This window comes from Wyeomyia smithii, chromosome 3 (assembly GCF_029784165.1).
Source record: "Wyeomyia smithii strain HCP4-BCI-WySm-NY-G18 chromosome 3, ASM2978416v1, whole genome shotgun sequence".
Lineage (NCBI taxonomy): Eukaryota > Metazoa > Arthropoda > Insecta > Diptera > Culicidae > Wyeomyia > Wyeomyia smithii.
This window is the reverse complement of record NC_073696.1, coordinates 47,986,355-48,014,270: the sequence shown is the minus strand read 5'-3', so window position 1 is coordinate 48,014,270 and position 27,916 is coordinate 47,986,355. Positions and strand designations below refer to the sequence as shown.

General features: G+C 37.6%; 1 protein-coding gene across 1 annotated transcript in view; it reads right to left on the bottom strand.

The window, feature by feature from the left end:
• Positions 1 to 27,916, bottom strand: part of LOC129731136 (homeobox protein aristaless) — a 203,451-nt gene that overhangs the window by 130,783 nt on the left and 44,752 nt on the right. Inside the window, exon 2 of the mRNA XM_055690916.1 lies at positions 4,230 to 4,299. The gene's annotated coding sequence lies outside the window, so the exon portion shown is untranslated. The remainder of the gene's footprint in view (positions 1 to 4,229; positions 4,300 to 27,916) is intronic.

Here is a 27,916-nt window from a genome sequence, read left to right as displayed (position 1 = left end):
ATGATAGAAGAAACTCGTGGAATCCCGGATCATTTACGCGTGCAGCAGATCCCCAAATTTTTTTCCAATAAATATCGAAACATCAACTGCAACAATATGTTCTACACTGACGGATCACTTCTTGATGGGTCCACTGGCTTCGGTATCTTCAATAACAATTTAACCGTCTCCCATAAGCTCGATAATCCTGCTTCTGTTTACGTCGCAGAGTTGGCTGCAATTAAGTACACCCTAGGGATTATCGAAAAAATGCCCACGGACCATTATTTCATCTTTACGGACAGTCTCAGTTCCATTGAGGCTCTCCGATCGATGAAAGATGTTAAGCACTCTCCGTATTTCCTGGGGAAAATACGGGAACATCTGAGTGCTTTATCCGAAAAATCGTTTCAGATTACCTTAGCGTGGGTCCCTTCTCACTGCTCGATACCGGGCAATGAGAAAGCGGACTCTTTGGCTAAGGTGGGCGCAACAAACGGTGATATTTATGAAAGACCAATTGCTTTTAATGAATTTTTCGCACTTGTACGTCAGAATACGATCATCAGTTGGCAAAATGCTTGGACCAGAGGGGAATTGGGAAGGTGGTTACATTCCATAATCCCCAAAGTATCGACGATCCCGTGGTTCAAGGGGTTGGATGTAGGTCGGGATTTCATTTGCGTGATGTCCCGGCTTATGTCCAATCACTATAGATTTGACGCGCATCTCCGTCGTGTTGGGCTCGGGGAAAGTGGTATCTGTGCCTGTGGTGAGGGTTATCACGACATAGAGCATGTGGTTTGATCATGCCCTGTACACCGTGACGCCAGGTCTAAATTAATAGCTTCCCTGCAGGCCGAAAGTAAGCAGCCGGCTGTTCCTGTTCGTGATGTCTTGGCGAGCCGTGACCTATCCTACATGTCCCTTATATACGTTTTCCTGAAATCCATCAACGCCCCAGTTTAGTCCTATCCCCTTCCGCCTACATCCAACCAAACGACAAGAACACGTTAAGACCCCGGATCCGGAAACAGCAACTAGACCCGCACGATACTCTCAGGCCCCGAGGGAGACAACCCAATATGCCAGTCCGTAATATCTTGGCCCAGCAGCGGAACATATTCAATATGCTGCTTACCTATGGCAATGAAAACCATCGAACAACAAATCAGTGCTTTTAATGCAGAACATTCTAGCTTTAAGTTAGATTTAGTTTCAGCTCGTAGTCGGCAGCGAGGATAAAAAATTTGCTTTTAGTTATTAAGATACTTTAGAAAGTAAGCTACCAGATATAATTGGCACCGTTAAACATTAAATTGTATTTGTGCCGTGTCAAATAAATTATAGATGAAGAAAAAAAAAATACAGAGAAAAACTTTCTTCTACAAAGTTGTAACCTGTGATAAAGCGCTCATTAGAGTAACCAACTTTTTATGAAATCAGAAGTTGAACTTTTTTATCTTCGTAGACAAAGAAAAAAAATTACTGCAATTTTGAGTAACTCTGTAAAATTTTTTTTTGAAAATAACTGATTTACATTAAAAAACACCTATTTTGCTAAAACCATTTCATTTCAATTTGCACATCAGAACTGTCTTTTGGAGCTTTTTGAGACAAACATTTTACAATGCCGAAATCGTTAATATCTCAATCCTGTTCATATTTATTGATGTTTTTCGAAAAAAATACGCCCGTTCTTTTAGAAACAAACAAAAAAGATATTTCTTGGCTTCATTTCGAATACCACATTTGATTCTACATATGAGAAAAATTTTAAAAATTTATTAGTTTTTGTATTTGAGTAAATTTAATTTGCAAACATGATAACAATTATAGTAATTTCGATTCATCTGCATTCAAAAGTACAGATACCTAATTAATTCTTTGGTGATTTTAGTATTAATTACTATTTGTTTCATTAGTTTTTTTTTGAATCACCATTAATTTGATCCACACACGTCGAAAATCGATCGACTGATTTAAAGGTTATGAATTATTGAATAATAAAAAATATCGAATACAGTCGTTTTTCCTGGCCACCCTATTTCGGAACTGGTCACCCAAAGCGCTTTAGTTGTGCTCAAAATTGCAAAATTGCAAAATTGCAGGGTTTGATCTTCATCAAAAATATTCAGACCCGTGTTCTTTTAATGGGTCGTTAGGGTGACCAGTTCCGAAATAGGGTAGCCAGAAAAAACGGCTGTATTCAATATCTTTTATTTACAAAACCCGTTCCTGTGAATTTGCTGCCCCCAGCGAGCTCGGAAGTGCTTTAAAAGACTCCATAATAATTGCTCGTCGTGTTCGTCACTCCTACGTTTTCTTTCGGGAAAACTTTATTCAAGTGTCTGAAGTCTTCACGCACTTCCGACTTGGCTAGGAGCACCAAAATTCACAGGAATGGTTAAAAATCTGAAATCATTGGTATTTTTCCAGTTTGAGCTCTAGGGCAAAACCTGTGTTGACCATTGTAATCATTAAAAATATCTCATTGAATTTCACTTCAATATGGATGTGGTAAACCACACGAAAGACTTTAAACTCCAATTAAAGCTAATTTGAATAAATTATTTTATACAGTTTTGAATAAACGAATTATTTTCTGTCCTCCATTACAAACAGTCAAGTTCTAGAGATTGTCTGAAAACAAATCTACAGATTCATGACCAGCCGAGTGTCTAACGCTGCAACTTATTGATTGACCGTAATTCTTGACTCGATTCTCAGCCCGAAAAGGTCATGTACACACCGTTGTAAAATCAATGTTGCATTCTAAGGCCACTTCAACACGGCCCAACGGCATGGTAAGTTGCATGCTCGATTTCCGGCCAATATGTGTTTATACCCAGCTCTTCAATCATAAAGTAACCCCTCTTCTTTTCACCCGGTCAAACAACAACAACTCCCTGAACACTGTATCGCGAAGATTCGAAGCAAATAGCAACCGGACTGGGAAGAGAGAGAGAGGAATAATAAAACACATTCGGATACGCTCCATCGACGAATGCATTTATAATTTTCATTCAATTACAAAAACATGACAGACTAATGCTTTTTTTATTTATTTGAAATGTAATTAAGTTTATGTAATAGCAACGATAAGCATGCTTCTTGCTCGGACCGGCGAACGGTCGGCTAATCTGGTCCTAATCTCTCGAGTCGGCATCCGTACCTGAACGGCCCGAGTGGAGTGATATCTTAATCGTAGCTACAATCGCGAAAACAGTCAGCCCTGGCTCTGTACGGTACCGGACTCAGAATGATAATTCTACTTTTCAATTTATTGTTGCGCAATTTTATTGATGGATTCAATTACCATCGTTATGGCGATATTTAAATTAAGACTCTCCAAGGCATATCTTTTACAGATCTACAGTGGTACGGGTCCCTGCCAACAATACACTCATCTTCATGTCCATCTGTTTCATACGTTTCGTCCGTTTATACTACCATTCGGGGCACAGCGAAAAAGCTTGCACGAGCACAGCTTGTATCACTCTGTTTGCATTTGCATTTTACACTACATAATTTTTGCCCACCGATCTCGTTCCCCCTTCCCTGGGGTCCCTGCCTGCTGAACCCACTCGGCCAGTCCATCTAGGGGTTGATAGATGGCATAGCGAAACGGAGAAAAATAATTTACATTCTTCTTCTCTTATTACATTTTCATTAATTATGTTCGCTTTAATTACCGCTTCGATGCGCTTTGCACTCCGACGGCACAAACCGACTCAACGAGCGCCCGTACGCGGAGAAAACAGAAAATCTTGTACCGATCTATCCATCTGGTGGTGGCCTGCCTGCCATCGGAGCAGTTAGGTAATTACCGACCCGCGATGGAAAACCTGTCCGGAATCAGGTGGAGGTCGCGGTGGGTTTCGAATTTGATAAATTGGGTGGCTCCAACCGACCCAGTTAATTGATAAGAAAGTTCAGAAATGTTATCGCTATTGAGAAGAAGGTTAGCAAAGACAATCTAATGACAGACACATTTTGCGATAGCAATGTGTCGACTTGGACCCACTGTGCTTAATCAGCGGGGCTAGAATCTGACAACGACGATCGATTAGATTGAGATTGGATGAGAACGAAGGCGTCGGCAGTAAGTTGGATTGAAATCATACGATGATTTCATACGAGTACTAATTAATAGCGGGAAACCCCCTACTAGAAACGCCACTGGTATCCTGTCAGCTGGTGTCAATAATTGCTTCAAAATTAAGATTTCAAATTAATTAGTTACTAACCTTGTTTGCAGCGTTGTTTGTTAATCCGGATGTGACTGCAGCAGGTACAAGCGCATCTAATCTAGCGAGACTGCAAAAAAACCGGTAAACAGAAAGTGAAACAAATACATCATTAGCGAGTGGGGCAGCAATGGGATGGATGCAAGTTGTTTGCATTCGAGAGTAAATGATAATCGGTTTCTGCTGCGAAACCGATTGATGAATGATTGTAAGGTTATATAGAAATCAATCTACGGGTGAGTATGGACGGTTACAACTAACTACAAACTAAAGTTTGAGAAATGAAAGCATTTATTTTAAAAAGAGAGAACTCGAACATGACGATTCTAATCAAACAAATCTTTAACTGTAAACTGAAGACCATTCAACTCTAGGTCATACAGAGATGATGGTACTGTTCCTAAATCTAAAAAAATATCACAAATATTTGCGATCTAATATTACTTCTTTGCGGTACGTCGATTTTCCTAAATCATAAAGCTCTCTAGAGCTGCCATTTCCTCCAACCCACAAAGCTAAATTCAACAGACAGCATGCGATTGGCATGACGTTTTCCAATTCCAAGTTCTATTCTAATATTCAAATATCCCCCGCTAGTTACTTTGTTGCAAAGCCCACTCTAAATTCCTCTAAATGCTGCGGACCATTTACTCACAAGTATCTGGTAATCGTTTCTCCAGAGCACAGCCAGCCCAAATTGACCATGAAGATAGCGTCCATCGTCCAATGCTATTAGTGTGATATCACGCGCTCGTTGTCCCCTGCGCCACATAAATTCAATTAGGATGAGTCACGAGCATTTCATTTTCGAATTCCTTCGGTTTGTGGTGCCACCTTCGGACCACTCCATTTGTGGCCAGTAATAGCCATACACCACATACTCGTATCAAATTGAATTAATAATTTGTGTTCATGTTTTATTATTCCTGACAAATAAGAAGCTTCTTGCTCGCGGGACCCCAGAATCGTATATCTTCCCTCCGTCGTGAGTGCAGACGCATTGAAAATCTGGGAATTTATATTTGCTCTCTGTCACGGGGAAGTTGCTCTTTAACGAGCCTTGCCAGCCTCTCCGATCTCGGATTTTGGCACACGCACAGTATGAGGCCGAGTTTGAGCAGTAATTTTTCAGCGCATTTTCTCCCTCGTTCCGGTTCGGCTGCCGCTGCTGCTGCTGCACGGTTGATCTGGTAGTATCCGAACTCTAGCGCTTCCGAACAGAATTCCTCCCGCACACAAACAGGCAGACAGACAGACAGACAGACGGTTGGAGGGCTGAGTACTCTGCAGCCACCGGAGGTGATTTATTGTTCCCGTCGTTCGCCCTGACCGGCTTGATCTTCGACCTCCGCGCAGAGAGGCATTTCTCGAGAAACTTGCGCGGAATCAATTTGCTGTTAATTTATTTGTTTTCGTTGGCTTCCTTTCTTGACAGAAGAAAATTTTTATTTAAAAACGTTCAGCTTGAAAAATGGCTCATTATGAGGGCTGTAAAGTTGGCCTGTCTGCTGCCCTTCCGAGACGGAGATCCTTTCTGGGGAGGATGGAATATGTGCTTTAGGCTGATGGACAACCGATTTGATGAATGTGACTGATGCGAAGTGTGCAGAGCTGCAAGTTAGGAACGTCCCGGAGTGTTGAAAAATTGAATGAAGTTTTTCAATTATTTCGACTTCCTCCAGGGACTCTACATCAACTGAAACACGCTTGGAAGATATGGTGTAAAACAAAAGCTGAAGAGAGGAAAATCATAATCACAAAAACAACCAGGCTCTCTTTTAAGGGGAAAACTATCTATCCTCCACGGAATCCGATTGTAGCAGAGCCCAGTGTCTACCGGAAACGGTCTAAGATGATGTGCCAGAGTCTTTCCGATTATGAGCCGACCGCAATTAGGCAGCAAATTCTCGATTAGGCAAGGAATTTGCAGCTGCGCTGGTCGTAAAAAAGTTGGGTTTTAGGGACTAACAAGATCATGTTCAGTTTGATTTGTGGAATTAAATTCGTTCCATGGTTTAACAACTTTGATATAATTAGAGTTGTTCTTGAAAATTTTGCGTTTCTTAATAATAGTTAGTATCAAAACAAGCTTTCTCGCAGGAATCACTGCCTTCTCAATTGTGGTATACATTAAGCAGCTTCAGCGCGGTACACATTAACAAAATCTTAAAACATTTTTTTTTCTTTTTAGGAATAATTATATGAACTAGACAGTATCCTACAGGTTTTTAGCCTAGCCCGCTCTTTTAGCAATCAATCTCGAGTCTAAAAACTTTTCGGACAATACTCAGTTTGCTAAGGGAAGTTTGCTAAGGGCAGTGGAACAAGGCGTGTAAATAATATGACTTTCTATCTTATCATTCTTGTTCACTACTATGCGGTAAAGTAAATCGAGAATGTGGTTAAAATATTACAACCTCTTGAAATCTAATGAATCCCCTCTGGCGGTTAGATTTTTGATTTCGAATAAAGACATAGTCCTACATCAAAATATCCTCAATCGAGGTTTCAGCGTAATAAAACAGAAAGCATAGCTCTCAACGTAATTCTTAGCTCAGTGAAAATTTACAGATAACTGAGTTACTTTCAAAAAACATGCACTAGAAATCAAAAGATATTGATAATATTGATAAAACAAGCAAAAAAAAAATGTTCAAACTAATCAAATCCAAATTTATTCAAACAAGCTTGATGCTTTGACCCGTCGCTTTCCATCCAAAACCTTTGATTCATTTTCGAGCACTTTCTGATACAAATGAAAACTACTTAAAGGCTCTTGCTTTGATTTTGACAGCTGAAGGGCTTGAAAAGGAAACAAATAATTCTCAATTGAAAGCGAAGATTAAAAGCGTCACTATCATCTGACGATTATCATTTGAAAATGACAATGAGCGGTGACGGAGACATAGCGCTACCATACAGTACTTCACACATACAAAAGGAAGCGGGAGTTAGAAAATCGTGACGATATGAAACGGGGCGCCAGTGATCAACAGCTAAAAATCTCCGAAATACTGGTCGGAACTTTCGTAACGTATTTATTGGATGCTATTGCCGTTCCAACTGCGTCTTACAGGGTAAAAAACTATCATCAAATCATTTGATGCAGTGCTAACTCCAAATGACACGCTGAAAAAAGGAAAATTTCATAGTGTGCGTCCCTTTTCCCAATTAGGTCAGTCACCAGTTTTGTTTGAAATGACGCGATGAACACAAGACGGGAAAGAATCCCGTAATCAAATTTGTTTGACAGCGAAAGTGTTCATCGTGATTGGATGACATGATTCGAATCGGAATGACTACACGAAATATTCAGTTTCGGCCTTTTGATGTACTTCCGTGATGGATAAGGGCACCACAAACAGAGGAACAGTTAAAAAGAAAAAATCTTTCGTCTTTTACCAGTTTGAGTCGTGGGGCAAAACCTATGTCGACCAGTGTAATCGAATAGCACATTTTGCATTATTAGCGAAAAATTTATGTATGGGTCATTCCATCTTAAGGTGGTAGTGTATAGAAGCCACCACGTGTCGGCTACGAATTTTTAGTGCCACTAGACTCGGGAATAGTTAATGCGTTATCTACGAAAACACTTTTTTATGTTTTCGTCTCCATAACAAACATGATGATATGTTTTCACAAGTGATGTATTAACTATTATTATTACGTGGTGGCTCGAAGTCGGCCATTTATAGCTTAAACACACTTCCACCTTAAGTGTGTTAAAGTTTGAAAAATTTTACATATAAGGTCACTATGAAAAAATTCTAAATTTGGTACCGATTGATTCACGCCTTGCTCATCTTTTTTGATAAAAGTGCCATGCAATGATGGTGATCGACGATAAAATCGGCGATAAGCATTCGATCTTTTTCAGCGTGTGAGTTAACTTCGTCTTTCAGTCGGTTCTAACATTTATCGTACGATATGCCAGTCCGAGTGATCCAATTCGGAGATCCGCTGAGATAATTCATTCTCTCTCAGAGATGGAATTTCCAGTAGCTCTACAAACCGATGATACACTCTTCGTTGATAGAATCCAAGTGTCAAAACAAAAGAGAAGAATCACGAGACGATAATTATCGGTAAAGAGAAGTGATTATGATCGCTTGAACAATTACCCCCTTTCTTTCTGAGTCGCAAGTGTTGACAGTAAAATAGGTTTTTCTTTGTTTAACAAAATGTTGCTTGCTGTTGTCATTGTCAACTCAATGTACCTTTGTTCGTCGGTTTGTTTGCATCAAAGCTTTTTGCATCGAAGGTTCATGTATGTTGGCCGATATCGAAGTTTTTTTTAAACAAGCAAAAACCTGCACACATTTTGGAAAAAAAAATCCGCAAATATAAATAGATTCGAAAAAGTTTGCAAGCTATGCAAAAAGTAACAACAAATATTTGCCATTTGAAAAAACAAAATCGGCCACGGACTCTGAAAATCTGCATTTCACAGACAATTCTGTAAATCTGGTATCCCTGTTTCGTGCTGCCTTTTAGTTGGTCTTAGCATTGGCCGATATCGTATCGATACTTATAGTATCGATACCTTGGGGCTAAAATATCGTTATTTTTTATTGATGCAAGCGACTTAGATATCAAGCTGGATCGATACTTTCGTCCCGATATATTTTCGATAATGAAGAGAAACTATAAAATCGGAAAATATTGTTGATTACTACAAATTGTCTAACGGAAAAGCCTCGTAGAAGTGCGCGGATATGATCCATCGCGTTAAAGTCTTCTACAAACAGTGCAGAAATTTGGTTTGTGCTCTTTTTGTAAAAGACACCAACACGATTGAATATACCCGCTGATTACTAAGGCGGTTTTCATGCTTCTTACGAGAAAAATGCTGCCGCATTTGGTAATACTGTCTGTGCAGAGCAAAATCGTAAGCGCCGAGTTTTTGCAAAATGGCAGGCAATAAAAAATAGGAAGCCAGGATTATCGTACTGTCCTATATTTCAAATAAGGCCACAGACGCGCGTATGCTATTGCATTGATTTGTGTGTGTGACATATAATACTGTCACCACTGTCCCATTCTTGTACCATTAGGTCTATTGACCGCAGGGATACAAAATATGCAGAATTGTCTACAAAACGCAGATTTTTATTGATTCGCAGATAATTATATTTTTTCCAGAGTCTCTGCAGATTTTTGTCAGAGTTTCTTTATATTAACGCAGACTTTCTCAACATCTGTGAAAATTGTTGCAGACTTTTACCTGCGCGAACGCATTTTTTCAAATCACAGACAAATTTTGTTCAGACTTGTCGGTTTTTCGAATAGTTGCTTACATTTTTCAAAAACACCTGGCACCTCTGATTTTCCGTATTAATGATCAAGAAAAAATGGTAGCTTTTCATAGACCTGTTTCAAGTAGCAGGCAGAGTATCGATACAGCTGGTATCGATGCTCCGCCCTCGATATCAACCTGGCATCGATGCCTCCAGGGAAAAATTATCGATACTCGAGTATCGATACTTCTGCAATTTTTGGCCAATGCTAACTGGTCTAACTGTTGCAGTTTTTTCCCTCTCTGAGTTTTTGGTTCGCGATACAACTTTACGATTATCAGGCGCTCTCACTTACAAGGTGATTCAAACCAAAGATTTTCGTTCGACGGCTCGATCGGATCGGGAGACAATAACACAGTGCAACAAAAATTGACTTTTTTTTCTGCCTTGGCTTCTACATATATTTTTTTGTGTATTTTTATGCAAAATTAAATTTCCCTGGGTTTGAACATATTTGAACTTAAGGGGTAACAATGGCGCCATTTTGAATTTTTGAGAAACTGGTAATTTTTGTGGTTTTTTCGACGCCATTTTGTTTTGAGGCCAAATATCCAAATTCTAAGAGTTTGTCCACATATTAGCATCTTTTTACCCATCTTTTGAAAAAAAAAACAAATCTTAAATCGGACAAAAAGTGAGCTCAAAACGGTGATTCCACGAAACCGGGTTTGGTATGGTTTTAGTATATTTCACAAAGCAAAATAATATCGATTATTTCTGAGCATAAATGGTAATTCGCTAATATCTTAAAGTGGTAGTCAAATTATATCTTATTTTGAGTAAAAAAGTCTCAGAAATCGAATGGTAGGTGTCTGATCTACGTAAAATATCAGTAAATAAACCTATTTTTGTATTGTAGTGAATTGGGACAAAATCAACATTTTGCTGACATTTTACGTTGATCAGACACCTACCATTCGATTTTTGAGACTTTTTCACTCAAAATAAGATATAATTTGACTACCACTTTAAGATATTAGCGAATTACCATTAATACTCAGAAATAAGCGATATTATTTTAATATAAATATACTGAAACTATGCCAAAACCGGTTTCTTAGAATCACCGTTTTGAGCTCGGTTTTTGTCCGATTTAAGATCTGTTTTTTTTTTTCAAAAGATGGGTAAAAAGATGCTTATATGTGGACAAACTCTTGGAATTTTGATATTTGGTCTTAAAACAAAATGGCGTCGAGAAAACCTCAAAAATTTCCAGTTTCTCAAAAATTCAAAATGGCGCCATTGTTGCCTCTTAAGTTGAAATATGTTCAAACTTCGGTAAAGTCATTTTCGCATCCAACTTCATCAAAAAATCAAGGCAAAAAACTTGTTGCACTGTGTAATGAATTACCGATTGGAGCAAATGAGACAATCGAAACACCGTGTTAACGAGCGACGATGATCTCGCATGCAGTTAACAGGCTACGAAGTTCACGAAGTATTCTTTCGGCAATTTATTTGTCACATAGGTTTTCTTCTCGAGAGACGATACAAAACATCGCGTATTATGCGTGATCAGAATCCAGAAGGATTCTCTCTTGATAATTCTCTGATACGATTTTAACCATGCGTGGTGCCATGTTTTGTCAAAAACCTCAAATTTCCTTTTAATTATGGCTACAGAAGCATAACGTCTAGAAATAAACTGATACATTATTGACGATTAGTTTGCAATGGATCTCCCTTATTATTACAGCAATCAATTAATAAATTAGCTATAAGTCAAACAAAATGAGAAAATTTGTGATTTAGTGATGCCAACTATTTTACTATTGAAACATGTGAATGTTGAGCGCATGTTTCGACCAATCAGAGCTGAAATAAGGCCTTCTTCTAGCTAAAGTATACAAACGATTCGACTTGATACACGATTTGTTGTTGTTTTACTCGTTCGCCTACCGGAAGTTAAAGCCAGCATGCAGAAATTTATAATCAATTACTGCAGCAAGATAACGGTTGACCCTTACTTACTGCACCCGGCAAAGCAGCAACTGATTTTAGCGCAGCAAGGCTGGACAGGCGACTTATTCGATTACAACGTACCACAACAGATGGACCAACCGGCGGACTGCAGCACTGCACAGCATTGCTTAACATGTCCAGACATGTCTGGATCTGTTGCGTCGCGCTTACTTTCATACATTCGGCTACTGCCGGAGTGTATTTCCAAACCTATTGCAAAAAATATTTTGACATAAGACAGGTGTTGCCAGATATGCTATTTTTACATTTGAAAATTTAAATTACGTTTTTCGACAAATGAGTATTTTCTGATTTGAAATTTGAAAATGTCGCCGTGTTTCCGAGAAGAATTTACACTAAAACTTTTTATTATTCAGAGGGATTAAGAGCAAAACTAGAGTTACAGCATTTAAAAGAAATATAGTCACGTTTTTGTGGTTTTAAGAAATTTTCTGCAGTTATTTTCTATAAGGCCGATACAAATTTCATTTTCATTTTATGTCACCCCCCCCCCCCCTTCAAAAATGTTGAAAATTGGAAGGGGAAGAAAAAAAAGTTCAAGCCATTTGTTTTCAAATTATTGACTTTTCGACAGCGTTTATGCTTAATTTAGCAATAAACTAGTCCTGTGACAGTGAAAGTGTCATCAAAAGGCAGGCCAAATGATTAATAATGATAATAATGTGATATTTTTCAACACACTTTTGCATGCAAGTTACAAACGTCGTAACTTGCACACAATTTTTTATGAAAGCCATTCCTTTTTTTTCTTCTCAGTGTTATTTATTTTCGACAGTTTTATCGTGTTTTTGAAAAAAAAATGTAATCTAAAACACTTATCAGAGGTACATATTATGAGCAAACCTCAAGATGCCGTATTTTTGGCTTGAGCTTGTCGACCGCTCATTTCGTAGTTGCTCCATCATTATGGATCTGAGCTAGCGAAGTTGCACAGAGAACCACGTATATTGCTACTTGAAAGTAGTTTACCATCTTCCATGTACAACAATGCGGTTATGACTGGTATGAAAAAAAAATTACCTTCGAATTTCGTTTAGAAGTAGTTCTCAAAAATTTCAGCATTTAGAAAAAAGCCTCTATGCACAATTGCTCAATCGCACTTTGGGTGGGAATACGTGCCTCGAAGCGAGTAAAGTTTCATTTTTTTGATCGATGAAAAAAACGTCGTTATCGTAGTTTTTTCTCTGATACCAAATGTCTTAGAAACACATGAAACATCGACATCTAGTGTTATCTCGGAAAAAAACCGATTTTCTGGAACTTAGAAATTTTTGAGATAAGGAAGATTACCAGCTTAAAGTTTCTATGTCCCAGAAAGTCGATTTTTTTCAAGAATTTTGCTTTAGATAACACTAAAACTAAACGTTTTATGCATTTTCAAGACTTTCGGCATCAGAAAATTTTTTCGATATCGACAATTTCATGTACACTGCCTGTGCGTTTTTTTCATCGTTAAAAAAAAAACAAACTTGACCACTGTAAGGCACGTGTTCCCATGTTGCGATTGAGCTGAAATTTTGCATGGAGGCTTTTTTCGAGAAGACGAAACTTTTATGCTCTACTTCTAAGCGAAATTCGAAAAGTCGATTTTCTTTGCCACCCTCATGTACAACCATGTATAGTTTGATAACGGCGCAGGCTACGTTCTTACGGTCGTTGTTGTTGGAGACCGAGTTTACCTTTGCATCTCCACGATTGCGACGGAAAGCAAGAGTTGTGTCCCCGTGGTTAGTGACAGAATCAAACAATGTTGTGAGCGATGTTAACTGATTACGAAGGCGAACGATCAGTATTTTTCCTGTCAAACACAGCTTATCTATGCAAGCAGAACTTGTTAAAACTATCCACTACTCAAAGCCTTCAAGTGTTTGAATATTTATCTATGCGGCTACAAACAATCCTCGAGTTACAGTATTTTTAAGATATAAAGCCAAATTTACTCCGATTTATTTCTTATTTCTATTCTTACTTTGCTAATCTTACTTAGATAAATCGACCAGCTCGAACCGATGTAGGGGTATGAGGTGGGACCATCATCATCATCATTCAATTCAAATTCAATATCCCTGTTTTGATTATAAACATTCTAAATGGTGTAATTAGGCAAGGAGTTCAAAAAATATATGAATGAGATGCTTAAATATTCACAAAAAACAGTTTTTTCATAAATATGGCATCTTAAGTTTTCACTTTAACATAGCGAAAAAAGTTTTTTTGAATCATGAACTGTGATCAAGGAATAGATTCTCGAACCTAAAAATGATTGATGTTCCCATGTAGGCACTCAACTCCTTGTTATTTTTACACAAGACACAGCGTTATTAGCAATCAACTTCAAATTCTACTGGTTCGGTGAACATTTCATAGTTTCCTTTTCGTTTTTCAAAAATATTAAGAGACTTAAGTGGAATATATCTCCAGAGGTTATATTATTGTTTCAGAGGCAGACAACAAGATTCATGAGTCTCGTCCTAGAAAAAAAAAATCATCAATAACAAAACTTTTTTTTTGATTGTTAAGTAAGAACTTTTAAATTAAATTTTTAATTTGTTACACAAAAGTTCCATATTTATAAATATCAATGCAACTGGTTACATTTCAATCAAAAGTTACATATTTTTTGTGAATTTCATGGCAAATTTGCTTCAAATTGCATCCCTAATAATGCCTATAATCAAAACAGAGATTTAGTAGAACAAAAATAGATATCAGAAGCAGATCAGAGTAAATTTGACAATTTTTTTTCAATATGGTAGCACGAGTTTTGCTTATAATACCTCTGAGTAATGAATGTTTTACATGTAAAATTTTCTCAAAAACACGATTAAATTGTCTAAATTGATATCAAAATATACTCATTTGCCGAAAAATGCAGTATAACGTGAAAATGCAAAAAAACTACTTATCTGGCAAAACTGCGACTCAACATTGACTTTGTTTTTTTTTTCGATTTCTTGAATAAATTTCTTCAAAATGCAATTTTTAGATTCTACTATTAATAATAATAATTTATTTCTTCAAAACGCTGTAACTCGAGTTCTGCTCATAATACCTCAAGATGATAAATATTTTTCTTGTAAAATTCTCCCAGCAACACGATGATGTTATCGAAATTGAAATCAAAGTTGATTGATTTGCCGAGAAATAATGTTTCAAATACAAAAATAACATACATATCAACAACAACATTGCCACTTAAAATCGAGTTTTATTTAACTCTTAACTAATTTTCGTTAAAAAAATATGTATAAACTGATATATTATGTATTTGTATTCTAGACTTCATGTATCTGAAGCCATAATTAATGTCGAATAAGAGTTTTGTACGAAAATAGTACCTTTATCTCTTATCCCACGAATAAGCATTAGATTTTTCCAAAGATCCACCTTTTGGTTCCAATGGGAAAAACAACGCTAATACTCACTATGTTTGCATCCACGACATGCAAAATACATCTTCAAATAAACATTAGTCAATAGCCAAAATGCCCGAACATTTCACTTTACTCTAAACATCGGAAAAAAGTCTAGAAAATTCATTACTTTTCGACCTTCCAGAGTAGGGTCCCCCCTTAATACGAAAACAATAGCGACGACTCGCTAGATATCTTGAAATTTTTTTCCTTGTAATTCTTATGTCATTCGTTATTCAGCTAGTAAAACCCTATTCAATCCATTAAAGCGCACTTTTTTCCGAGTAAACTTTACGGGATGATAGATGAAACTACGTGTGTTTTTATTAGCCCTTGCATTCTCACGACTCTCATTATGATGGAGGGCACCTCAATTGCGTCTGCTGGTGCATATTTACTAATTCAGAACATATGTCTACAGCAACTCACTGCTAAATGAAATGGCTAAATTGTTACCTCAGATACTAATGAGGTACTCTACCGTTAGGCAAGTGTAAAAGTAAAATAGAAAAGCAAATGTTAAATTGAAGGTTTCGCACTGCACATCGTTGATGATTTCGCTCGTAAAGCTATCGTTGTGATGAATGTTCTTAAATCATCGAGTCTACAATTGCAACACTTTTCTAGGTTATACAGTTTCTGTTATTCTAATGTATGCTAAGCTGCTTCGAGAAATGTACCCTTTTTTTTGACTGAATTGTGAATTGGACAGGCATACAGTTTTCTCGTAGGAAAAAGCTCTATTTCTAATTATTTGGCTGCAGTTTTTTATTATTGATGCCTTTTTGGAGCATGCATCTTGGTGTGCCGAGAGAAATAGCAAACTTTTTCTTGTGACTGAGCCCCAGTTCGAAGAAATTAATAAGCAGCAGCGCTGCCAACAGCATTGTCGTAGTATGAAAAATGCCGACTTTATATTGTTATCGGACATAGCTCTAATATCGTCAACCAGGACTATGATAGACGAGCTGACCACCGAACTTGACTCTCGGTGCCACACGCATACTGCTAAACATAGGTTAGGTTTACATACATTAATCATTTATGATGTGAAGCCAAAATTGAATTCAACTATTTTTCATCGAGCGGTTTGCTGAACTTGGGCGCTCCAGCAGAAGCAATTATCATTAGGCGCCTAGGAGGCTCAGTTTTCGGCTGCTCAATCGTAGCGTAATGGAAAGTAAAGATAGGATGATTTATCGTGAGATTTATTCGAGAATCATCCAAAACAGTAGGGAGCATGCCGAGGCAGGTGATAAGTGAAAAATTAGCTCGTTCTGAAAGCCTAGGCTAAATTACCTATTTTCCTGGAAGGCAGTTATTTAAACCTGCTCCTGTCAACAAGAGCTTCGCTCACCTGCAAAAATAAAAAAAAGGAGAATCATTAACAAAAGATCGGTAAACATGGCAGATACAACTATTGTTAGTTTCTAATCAAAAAGTGATTAAACTAATAAACCAAGTAAGCACCGCAACCCGTTCCTCTCTTCTTGCCCAATCGCAGCTCATCAATTCGCGTTTCAAGGGTCGAACCACCCGAACAAAACCCCCGAAACCTCATCAAATCATCGGCGCATCATAATAAAACTAATTTCACACAAATTTATCTCCATCCCTGGTCGAGACAGACTAAACAGCGCGGCAGACGGTTCTTGGCAACAACGGCGGCGGCAGCGGCGGCTCGAATCGGATCCGTGATCCGTAACCAAAAACAACACAAACCGTCGAACAATTAATCATGAACCCAAACACCAAACCGAAGCCGAGCCGATCATTAGTGGACCGGCAGCAGCCACCGCTTCGATCTGATTTGGGCAGATTCATCGAAGAAGCACATCGTAATACCCTCTGGGTATGGCCCAGAGGTCAGTGAAACACAGATCTTTCAGTTTTATTTGATTTAAATTAAAGTCCGATTATATTGGGATGACTTTTCACAGCACCGATGAAGATTGGATTACGAAATTGTCCATTCTGTTCTGTTTTGTTTAGGAGTTCTAACAGTTCATAATCGATTTGGTGCACCGAAATAGTAATCATATCAAGATAATCAAATTACGAAAAGTAGCATTATAAACTATTCACTATCAAAAACATTCTGCCGTTAGGTTAGATGATTATCCAAGAACTGCCACCAATTTATTCCGTAATCAAATTAGAACTACGGAAGTTTTTCCCTCAATTCAATTTTCAGCTGCACATGCCCGAAGCCTTTGTTGGGGATCCTTGGACAAAGCCGATTCTCGTCAAACTTCAAATTAGACTAAAAACTTCTCGATTAATGCAATTACACTAACACGCTACGGCACAAAGACTAGCATTATACGGAAAACATGTTTGCTGCCTGTATGGTTTGCCTATAAAAAAGAAAAATGCATTTCCAAACTTTTCCCCCCTTTCCCGTTGGCAGACGAATCCTAGTTCCCTATTTCGGTAGCGCACTGCATACGATTGACTCCGGTTTTGGTTCATGCAAGCGCATAAATTCGTAAACGCTCTATGGTTAGCCGAAACTCTTTATGGGCGACAGAAAAGTTGAATTGTAGGTACCATGAACACATGCATTGGGGAGAAATTGAGTTTGACAATATCAGAAACACGATGACACGATGGAGGAAAACTTGAAGCGTTACTTTGTATCCATTTGTGCATGTGCGCAACGAACAGAAATGTCCGCCGGTAAATAAAATGTCCTTCTGTTACGGTTTTAGTCAATTCTTTTATTTTAGTTTCTTGATTCTGAACAGAGCCTGACAAAGTCATTTTCAATTGACAATTATCAGGTTGTAGTGACGCTTAGACCTGTCGCTTTCAATTGAAAAGCTTTTCTATCATTCTCAAGCTCTTCGTGAGTCACATGAAAACTACTCGGAAGCTCTTGCTTTGAGTTTGACAACTGAAGGGCTAGAAACTGATACAAATGCGTTTCAATTGAAAGAAAAGATTATCACCGTCATTCTCGCATGACGGTTCTCAATCGAAATTGGAGACAGGGGGCTTCTATACAGTCTTCGCGCAAATACATGGACGAAAGAGAAAAGAAAACGTGACGATATGAAACGGAGAACACTAAATCCAGTTTTACAATCCGAAGTGATTACGCAGCGCCAGCGATCAACAGCGAAAATGATTCCGAAATTTTGATCGGAATTTGCGTGACGTGTTTATTGGATGCTAGTTTCATGCGGTGCTAGTTTCAATTGAGATGCTGAAGGAAAGGAAAGAGTCTCTCTTTCCGTCACTCTCTCCGTCAATTGAAACAGTCATCAGTTTCATTTGAAACGATTCGATGAACAACAGACGGAAAAGAGAGAAAGAAGTGATTCGATGACAGCAGCTGGAAGGAATCAAGTGAAAATGAAACTGTTCGAACCGAAGTGACAGCACGGAATAATCAGTTTCATTGTTTTGTTTCGAAAATTTTGAGCCCTAATTCTGAATCTTTCTGAAATCTGTTTGATTATTCGGCTCTTGAATTTCAATTTGTTTTTTAAATAGTTCTCTATATTACCGAAATTAATTATACGTATTCAATTTTTGAAGCTGATAGATTCATTATTGGATTGAAATGCTTATATTCTAGAATTTGGTTTGAGGCTTTTAATTTGTTATAAATGATTCTCGGTATTAATTTCAGGATTCTAAGTGTGATTTTCTAATGTCGATATCCTATCAATTTCGAAAAACGTTTCAATTTCCGATACTCAATTTTATTATTTTCGTTGCAGAATTGATTTTTTTCCGATGTGCATGTTTTGATTATGTATTTTTCATACAGGAGAGCTTGAATTTAGTTCGGTTTTCAATGTTCAGTTGTTGCTTTTCGACTGAAGATGGAAAAGTGTTATTTTTGCATTTCAATAACACGGTGCTACAGTTTTTGAATCTCATCGCAATTTCATGATTTTCACATCTGTAACATTTGATCACAAAATCTCAACCCCCCGTAAAAAAAGTAGTATTAGATTAACAACCATCCCCGTTCCTAGAAAAACGTACAAAAATACAGGCTGTAATATTTATGAAAATAATTATTTGAAAAAAGAGTCAAATACTGCATTTGTGGCGTTTTGCCACAGTAAATTTAAAAGCTAGCGATTTAATCATTTTATTTAAAGAAATTATGGCGTTTTTGTGCAACAGTTATCGCAATCTGCTTTCCTACCTAGATGCTCCTCTCATATGATATATGCTAAAGAGACACACAGTAAAATCACTGCAATGAGCTCTGTTGTGAAGGTTCACTTAACGAATCCAGATTGTGCTTAAATTTTGCATAAGGACTTTTCTCGAGAAGGCAAAACTGTTGAAAGCTGCCGTATTTTTTAAATTCAATGGTCAAACTTTTCCTTGTATTTGATTGGCACCCTATTATGCATGCATAATAATGGCAATGCCAGAAAATTGAAACAAGTTGGATAATGGCAGTCCCAGAATAGTTTGTCATAGTCGGAAAACACCTAATTCTGTCGATTTTAGTAGTTTTCAAGGAAAACATCAAAAAACAATAACTGTGCGAAAATTATTGTATAAACCGTTTTTTGTCATTGTTGAGGGTTTGAGGCCCTGGGGCTATTGACGCTATTGTTCAATTTTTTTGGATTCTTCATAAATTTTCACACAATATATAAAGATTTCATGGAAGATATTTTTTTGGAGATAGAATTTTTTTAATTTTTAATGTCAACCATAAGCACTATGCGCCCCATTGAAAAGCCTATTTCCAAAATAAAATAATATACCTCCGTGAAAATTTTGTACTTGTATAAAAATTTTAGAAGAATAAAAAAAGTAGAAGATTATATCTGTCACACAACCGCAAAATTGAAGTAGGACAACGAGAAGCTATTGTTCATTAACCCACAACACAGTGAACAAGAGGATAGAAAACAAAAATTACCACGTCCTTGATTGATACTTACAAAAGTCATTGATTTCAATTTCGTCACCGCTTTAATAGTCAACGCAAGTCTTTTTTCAACAGGTGCAGGAATAATTCCATTAATTTTAATCCGAAGGCTGTGAATGTAGAATTTCATGTTTACCTGACTTTTAACTTAACCCTCTAGTGCCCAAGCTAATTTTCAGACAGACTTTGAAAAAAATCACTATGAATCTTTATAAACATTTTTCTAGTATTGATTAGAGCTTTTTAGAGGTTCAACTGAAGACCGTCTAAAGGCGGCACTGGGCACTAGAAGGTTAATGCTCACTTTTTATACCAAAAAACACTATCCGATTTCAGTTAAAAATTGACGTATTTTGCTGAGAATAGAGATTAGAGAAAATTGAAAGATTTCGTAGAAATGGAAATTAAACAAGCAATTTACAGAGCTATTTTTCTAAATATTTTTTACGTTTATATGTATTTATAAAGAGCAAAATCATTAACTATTCAAATGTAGATTTGGACAGTGTTAACATTGGAGCTATTACCCCCAATCGTTAAACTAAAACCAAATTCCGTTTCGGTTAGCACCTAATAGGCACTTTTCCTGTTGCCTTCACAGCAGCCACCATTCACTTTGTCTATTTTTCAGTCGAAAATCGTCTTCTGCCACCCAAATCAGGCACAACCCGATCCAGTTTCCAGAAATCACAAAATAAACCCTTACGGGAAGACGTAGCGCTACGTCAAAAAATCAAACTATAGAGTCTCCTGGATCTTAAACCCTCCAATACGGCAAAAAACGGTAAAAATTTGCGGATACTGATAGAAAATTAAACTACAATTTTATATTTTTCCTTGAAAAGTTTATCATTTCCTTCAATTTGATGCCGAGAGATTTTAAATCGATTAAACGGCTCAAACGTTTCAATTTTTGAAAACTTGAAAATTTTGAAAACAAGTTGGGCAACTCTATAACCAAAAGTGTCAACCTAAGGGACCTTTGACATTCCACGTGGATGGACTATTAATTTTGAGTATGATCGGAGCACAAAATAGATTTTTTGCATGGAGTTGCAGAAAATGAAATCAATTCACAGAGAGAACTCTGACCGAATTTCTACGAACGTTTGTTGCATTACTAGATTTTCAGTTAAGGAATTGATATTTTGGCTCGAGAAAAAAAATGAATTTGGATTTTTATCATGCACAGCAGTGTTTTTTATATTACATTAAGTTTATAATTTTGTGATAGTACAACTTTTCAAATTATTTTACTGTGAAGTTGTAGCCGTTTTCCCGAAACTCATTAGTTTAGTGTTGAACCAGGTATCTTAACGGCCATTTTAATAGAAATTTTGTTTTTATTACTGTGGTGTCTGAATACGGTCCTGGTATTGAGTGTGGAGGGAAACTAAGGTAAAAAAGAGCTTGTTGATATACATAGGAATTGATTAGTTTGTATTAAGGTTATTAAACTACCGAAAAGTGTCACAACTACAAACGGAAATGTTTTTCTCAAAAATTCCAGGTTTTAGTGCTAAAAATTGTATATATTTTTGGCATAATGTAACTTTATGTATCGACAAGTGATCGTTCAAAGACTCAACAAGACGTTGATAACGAACATGTAAAAAAAGAAGAAAACCGGTTTCGTAGTGTATCGGCAGCAGTAAACATGGCAAAGTCATTTTCTGAAAAACACCATTCCAAGATAATCACATGTAAAATTCAAAGTTTAACTTATGCGGTGTTAACGAGGCGCGCTTCAGATCGCTCTAATTTTCCTTCCAATGCTCAAATCTCTGTGAAAATTTGTGAATATGTTCTTAAGAAGAAGACAGAGCAACAAAAAATTTGATGATTTGTATTAGCGCTAAAAAAATATATAACTCTAAAACGTTATTCTTTTATATTAGGGTATTTTCAGTCATCAGAGCTGAAAACACTATCACTTCACGCAACTTTGAAAAACGATATTTTCACATTGGGCATCGTATACAAATTACGTAACGTATTACGGGGGGGTGAATCTATGGATTGAATCTGCCTTACATATTGTTACATAAAGGAAAAGAAGGGTTGATAAAGGAGGAGGGATAGATACGAAACTGTAGTGTTTGCTCAAAATCAGAAGGGGGGGGGGAGAGGTTGTTCAGTGTTACATATTTTAAGGAGGAAATCATATCGAACGCTACTTATTGTTACAAGGGGGAAGACGAGAGTGTAAAATTTAGATTTTCAGCATTACGTCATTTATGTACGACGCCTCAAACTATTGCAAAATATTTCATTCTCAAATAACGATGAACTGTATCCATCAATGAATCAATCGCCTGCGATTGGGACATAAAATCCCCCTCAAATGATCATCCGAACAACCAATGTTTATGTACCTACAGTCCTTCCCCAATTCGACAACCGCCTGACTGTACGGTCAATCGTAAAAAAACTGCAGGACATGTGCAATTATCGTTTATCAGATCGCATACGTCTAATGACGGGATGATGATGATGATCGCATGAAAACGAAAATGAAATAAAAATAACAACAAAAATTCGATTCGTTTGGCCAACTGTAGGGGTGGCCTGTGGCAGGTGATGTGCTGTGGCCACCGCCAATTGCGAACAGACTTTCCCAGCTTGCCACGTGAGGTGTTGGATAAATAAAAATAAATAAGCTTATAATTTTGTTGGACCTGAACGGAACCAGACTCTGTTCATCATTTTTTACTCTCTCTTTCTGTCTGTCCACTTTGTTTGTCGATGTAGTTCACAGAGCCGAATCCGATTCGACATACTACATTGCAGTGCGAGGGCGCGTGTTTTGTCCCAATTTTTGTCCAAACCTCACACCCTATTCGGGTGCGTGTTAGCTGTTGTAAACCGGTAGGCTGAAATTGATTCGTTATCCTTTCCTCAGTGGGTCCACCTTTTACGTTCGGTTTCGACAATCGATGGAAGAGGTTAGTGGCTAGATCACAATTATTCCGTGCCTCTCTTTCGCACTGCCAACTGAATGAGGAGGAACAAAAATGATAATATGCATAAAATGAACTGTATGTACACTCGACCTAACAAACGTTGAAAGGATTAATCGAAAAAATTGGGCACGCTTCTTGTTGTTGGGTGTTGTGTTTTTTTCACGGTCGGATATGATACCAACTTTCCGAGTAAAACGTTTCCCGAGAAGTTCCTAGTTGAGAATTTTAATTATAATCGACAACACATGCGACAAGATATCGCTACGACGGGTGCGCCCAGAAAGGCTTAAACGATGACGTCACGGAGCCACTCTTATCGACGCACGGCACGGGTATCGGGAGATATCTGCAGAGACGCGAATTGGACTCAACCTTAGAACGCTACCTACTTTTCAGTAGCAGTAGACAGACCACCGACCGACCGCACGGTGGAGCTGAAACGTTTATGACCCAGCTATAAACGGTACCACACAGATTGACGGCTAAGCCCTGCACAAATTGAAAGCTATTTACGAAATGCTTATCGCTTCTCATTAAAAATGAATTATCGTAAATTTGCCCGCTCGATACCGGGGGAAGCGCGTTGGCGTTTTCCTGGGCGCACAACAGTACATGTCATATGATGCGCGTCCAGCGATAAATAAATCAATCTTTATCGCCAGCAGGACAGGGCTCGGCCTGAATCCGAATGAGAAGTAATTTAATTATTTAATTAAAAATAACCCGAGTCGCGTCGTCGGTACACTGCACTCGCACCGGCCACCGGAGTATGATCGATAATAAATAATAATAAAAAAGCGGATTTCTGCTGCTGCTGCTGCTGCTGCCCTTAGCAGCGCAGAACGGCCTCGGATAATGACGGATGGCAAAGGATTGGGGCGTCTACCGGGACCGATTGGGCCGGAGGTTCGGATTTATCAATAACTTATACATCATCAATACCGCTGATGTCTTAGCCGCGATAATAGGACCGGCTTTAATGGACGACAATTATGATTAGCCAGATTGCGGTGGACTTTCCCATCGGCCGGCGACGCAACCGACCGGCTTTTTTGACAGCTGGTTTACGTAAATTGAGTGATAAAGGATTTGTATCAATGGGAGTGATGGATTCTCTACTGTTTTCAAATCGATTTCTGGTATGAATGAATGTTGTTGCTTTATCTCAAGTTGTTAAAAGTAGACCAGCAAAAAATAGATAGTTGAATAAGTTTGAGGAATATAGCAGAAACCGAGAACAAAACTAGTTTTAAATTCGCAATAAAATTTGACCAGTTTTGATTGCAGCACTGAATAAGAAAAATACATTTTCATGGTTTGTCAAAGCCAATGCTTCAAACTGGTTTTCGCCCAAAGATGGTGAATAATTTGTGTTGTGTAGAGCCTCCCAGCTGGTCTCGAGCTAAGACAAGACGCGACAGCTGGCTTCTTATTTTTCTTTTCGTTACGGCCGTCATCCCCGTCGAAATTTTTTTGAACGTTCCATACCGTTGATGCCAGAATGATTATTTTTAACAACTTCTGCAGGTCAATGAAAATAGAACAAATTAAAATTGCAATATATAGGCGAATAATACTCAATTCCTATTTATTATTTAATGTTCAATAAAGCATACTTCTATTATCAAATTTTTCTTCCTTAGTTTCTTGGTACCCAAATTTCTTCTTTCTAAGTTTCTTGGACTTCAACCGAAATAGTAATAAACGATTAATCAATGCATTTTTAAAGTTATAACAGTGAAATACATGACTCGGTAATATCATGTACCTTGCATACTTTTGCATCATCATTTATGAACAATTATAATAGCTAAATTATGACTCTCCAGCATCACTGCTTTACAGTGAAAAGTAACCTCGTTGTATTTTCTACGTGACGATTGCGTTATCGAATTCAGCCAATCAGCAGCCGGTTCAAATTGGTTGAATGTAACGGTGACCAGCTGTCACGTCTTGTCTTAGGTCTCGAGGTACGATGCTGGCCTAACAAGCCAGTTGTCGTAGGTTCGAGTCTCGGCTCGGGAGAGACTGTTAGTGTTAGTAGGATCGTAGCGCTGGCCCCGCAATTGTCCTGTACAGTTAACAATTGGCTGCGAAGTCTGTGTATAATAAACAGAAGGTCGAGTTCCGAATCGGAATGTAGCACCAAGGCTTTGCTTTTCTTTTAGATATTATCAAACCACTCTATGAACGGTATAATTTTATACAAAATACAACTTTTGAACAACAGATAAACCTTAAACTGAAAGAGTTCTGTTCTACCATATACATACACATGAACAAGCCGTCGGAAAAAAAGCTCTGTAAAAACGTAAAATGATGCAGTTTTTATTTACTAAATTAGGCGAGCTGAACTAAACGAGGACTGATGTGCCTTCTGAACGCATTTTTTTTTTATTATAAATGAACTGAAAAGTTATACTGTAATATACAGTTTCGAATAAAACAATTAAACCATTCCAATACGAAGTATTCAAATGAGCTTTTGACCTGCATTTACAATGAAACATATGCGACGCCCAGCGGCGAGCACTTGCACTTGTAGGAGAACATGTCACGATAAGTTTGACGCAGCAGTAGTAAACGGTTCATGAAAGTATCGATAAAATATAAGAGCAGTTGTTCATTTCACTAATTTCTCGAAGAAAACTAGCCTTTTCATGGAGATACTTTGTTCGATACAGATTTCAGTAAGTATTCATCATGTTAACAATAAACCTATAATACTTTAATTCGTGAATTTTGGTAGAAACATTGATTGATGATTGTTGTTCCTAAAACAGGGGAAAAGTCAATAAATGAATTCGTTACTTAGTATACGTTAAGGTTGAACCTGGCTAAGTCAATCGAATAATCATGTACATTTATGCCTTGAAAACGACAGCAGGTAGTTCCGTGTACTCTCTTCATCTGTCTAAATAGCTGTGAATATTTAAACCACAAAACATTAGCGCAGAACAATTAGCTTCAGCTTTTTTTCAAGCGCTAGATAATTAATGAAATTAGATTGTTCAACCATAGCAAGAAGAAACAACAATGGAATAGTTCAACTGCAGTTCACCGAATGCCACCGACCGGCCCTACAGCACTACAAAGTAGCAATTCCAAGAAAGAGAGAGAAAAAACACAAAAACATTATCGTTAACTATTTTAAACAATCACAACCGACACCAGCCAGCTCGTTGGTTGGTTCAGAGGTGCAATTAGCAATTATTAATTAGTCGAATATCATTCTAATTAACATTTTGCGCTTGGAACTGCCTAAGTCATTTGCCAGCATGACGTGCTTGCGGGGGTGATCACACGTAAACGCAGCTCGAAACACAAGCAAATGAACCGAGAGACGCCTCAGCTTGGCACCATGCGATGCATCGATGCGCCAATGTCGTACCGTAACGAAGAACAGTCCCAAGGTGAAAATGCATTAGTTAACATTTGTAATGTGATTAGTCAGAATGGGTGTAACTGCCAGTACAGCCGTCAGTGGGCCCGGGAAGGACAGAGCTCTGGATCATTATCTATCATTGGAAGTTTCGAAAAAAAAAGAGCTTATCTGACGCGGCAACCACTTCCAGGGAGTGTCCCTCGCCCGCGCGCGCGTGCACTTAAGACAAAGCTGGTTAGTTTGCTGCACCTTGCAGCGATCTAAATTTCTAATTAGACCACCATTAATTACATCTCGTCAAAGGAAATAAATTGCAATTAAGTCATCTATCACTCAAAAGCACACACGAGGCAATTATCAAGCTTGTCAGCCGTGCTGCATCCGTCCCGGGAAGGAAGAGTCTAGTGACACCTTCCGGGAGAGATGGTCAATCAGTTTTGGAGGAGAGGTGAATTAATTTGAGCTAGGTTGCAGCTGTTGTATTGCAGTTTATGTATCTGCGTCGCCGGCACATCCATAGTGAGCTTCAGCTTATGTTTTTTAACCATTTTCGTTGGAACAACAAAAATTTCAAAAAAAGTGAGAGGAAACCTCATTGAAGTTGAAATTTTTCCCGAGAAAATATTCCTTTATTTATAAAACAGAATAAAAAAATGTATGAAACGAACAGTACCAATTATCTGCTTATTTTTTTGTTTGGTTGCACGAGTTGTACAATAAAATAAACTTATAAATAAACACGATCATTCGATTGTTTTTTAGACATTATGTTAAAAAGCCGTAAACCTTTAGAAATGTAATTACGGTACATACTTTTTATTGCATATTATTAAAACAATATGTCCGATTGCGACACCATAAAAGGTGTTACAACGTTTTAATAATTCTAATGGATAATGACAACTTATTAAAGTATTTTATATATTTGTGAAAGGTCTCCGACGGGTAAACTGCGAACCGGTTTTTTTTTTGCTGCAACAATAATATTATTTTGCAATATAATATGAAAACTATAAAAATAAATAATCGAAATGGCGAGAATGCAGTGAACATTTTTCTGATAACCTTTTCCCACGTGGGAATGCTACTGCGAATGCCAAAACAAGTGACAGTAAAAATACAAAGAAGCACATGATGAGATAATTAATAATTATGTGGTCGTGGAACACAAAAAAAGACACTGAACCGGATGACTCAACTATTTCTCTCGTAGGGTCTAATAACACTTTCTTTGAGCAAGAATAAAACAAGTTTAACTATTCGAACATCGTGAGCGTGTAACACACAAACTGATTGGTAATAAGAGTAAGAGTGCAGAATGCAGCATCCTCAGGCTCTGGGACGAATTGGGAGTCGTTAAACGCCAGCGATAACATTAAAAAACAAAAAACAATCATATCAACGGGATGCGAGAAGTTCTCGACGGTTTCCTGATAAATAAAGTTAAAAATGTCGTAAATCAATAAAAAGCCAAGAAGCACGTAATGACCTAATCAGTGATGGCAAGCACTGCATGTTGCTTCAGATGTGAATGCTGGAACAGTAATCTCCCGAGTGCTTAAATTTGACAAGCAGAGAAGTGTAGCCAAGTTTGTTATTATTATCTGCGTTTCATCTCACCCGCATGTTAAGATAAAATCCAAACTTGGGCGTGTGAAATTTTATTATCATAGAAACATCAGAATTAAGAGACGTTAATGACGTTTTCATGGTGATTTTCTGATTGTCATCATAGTA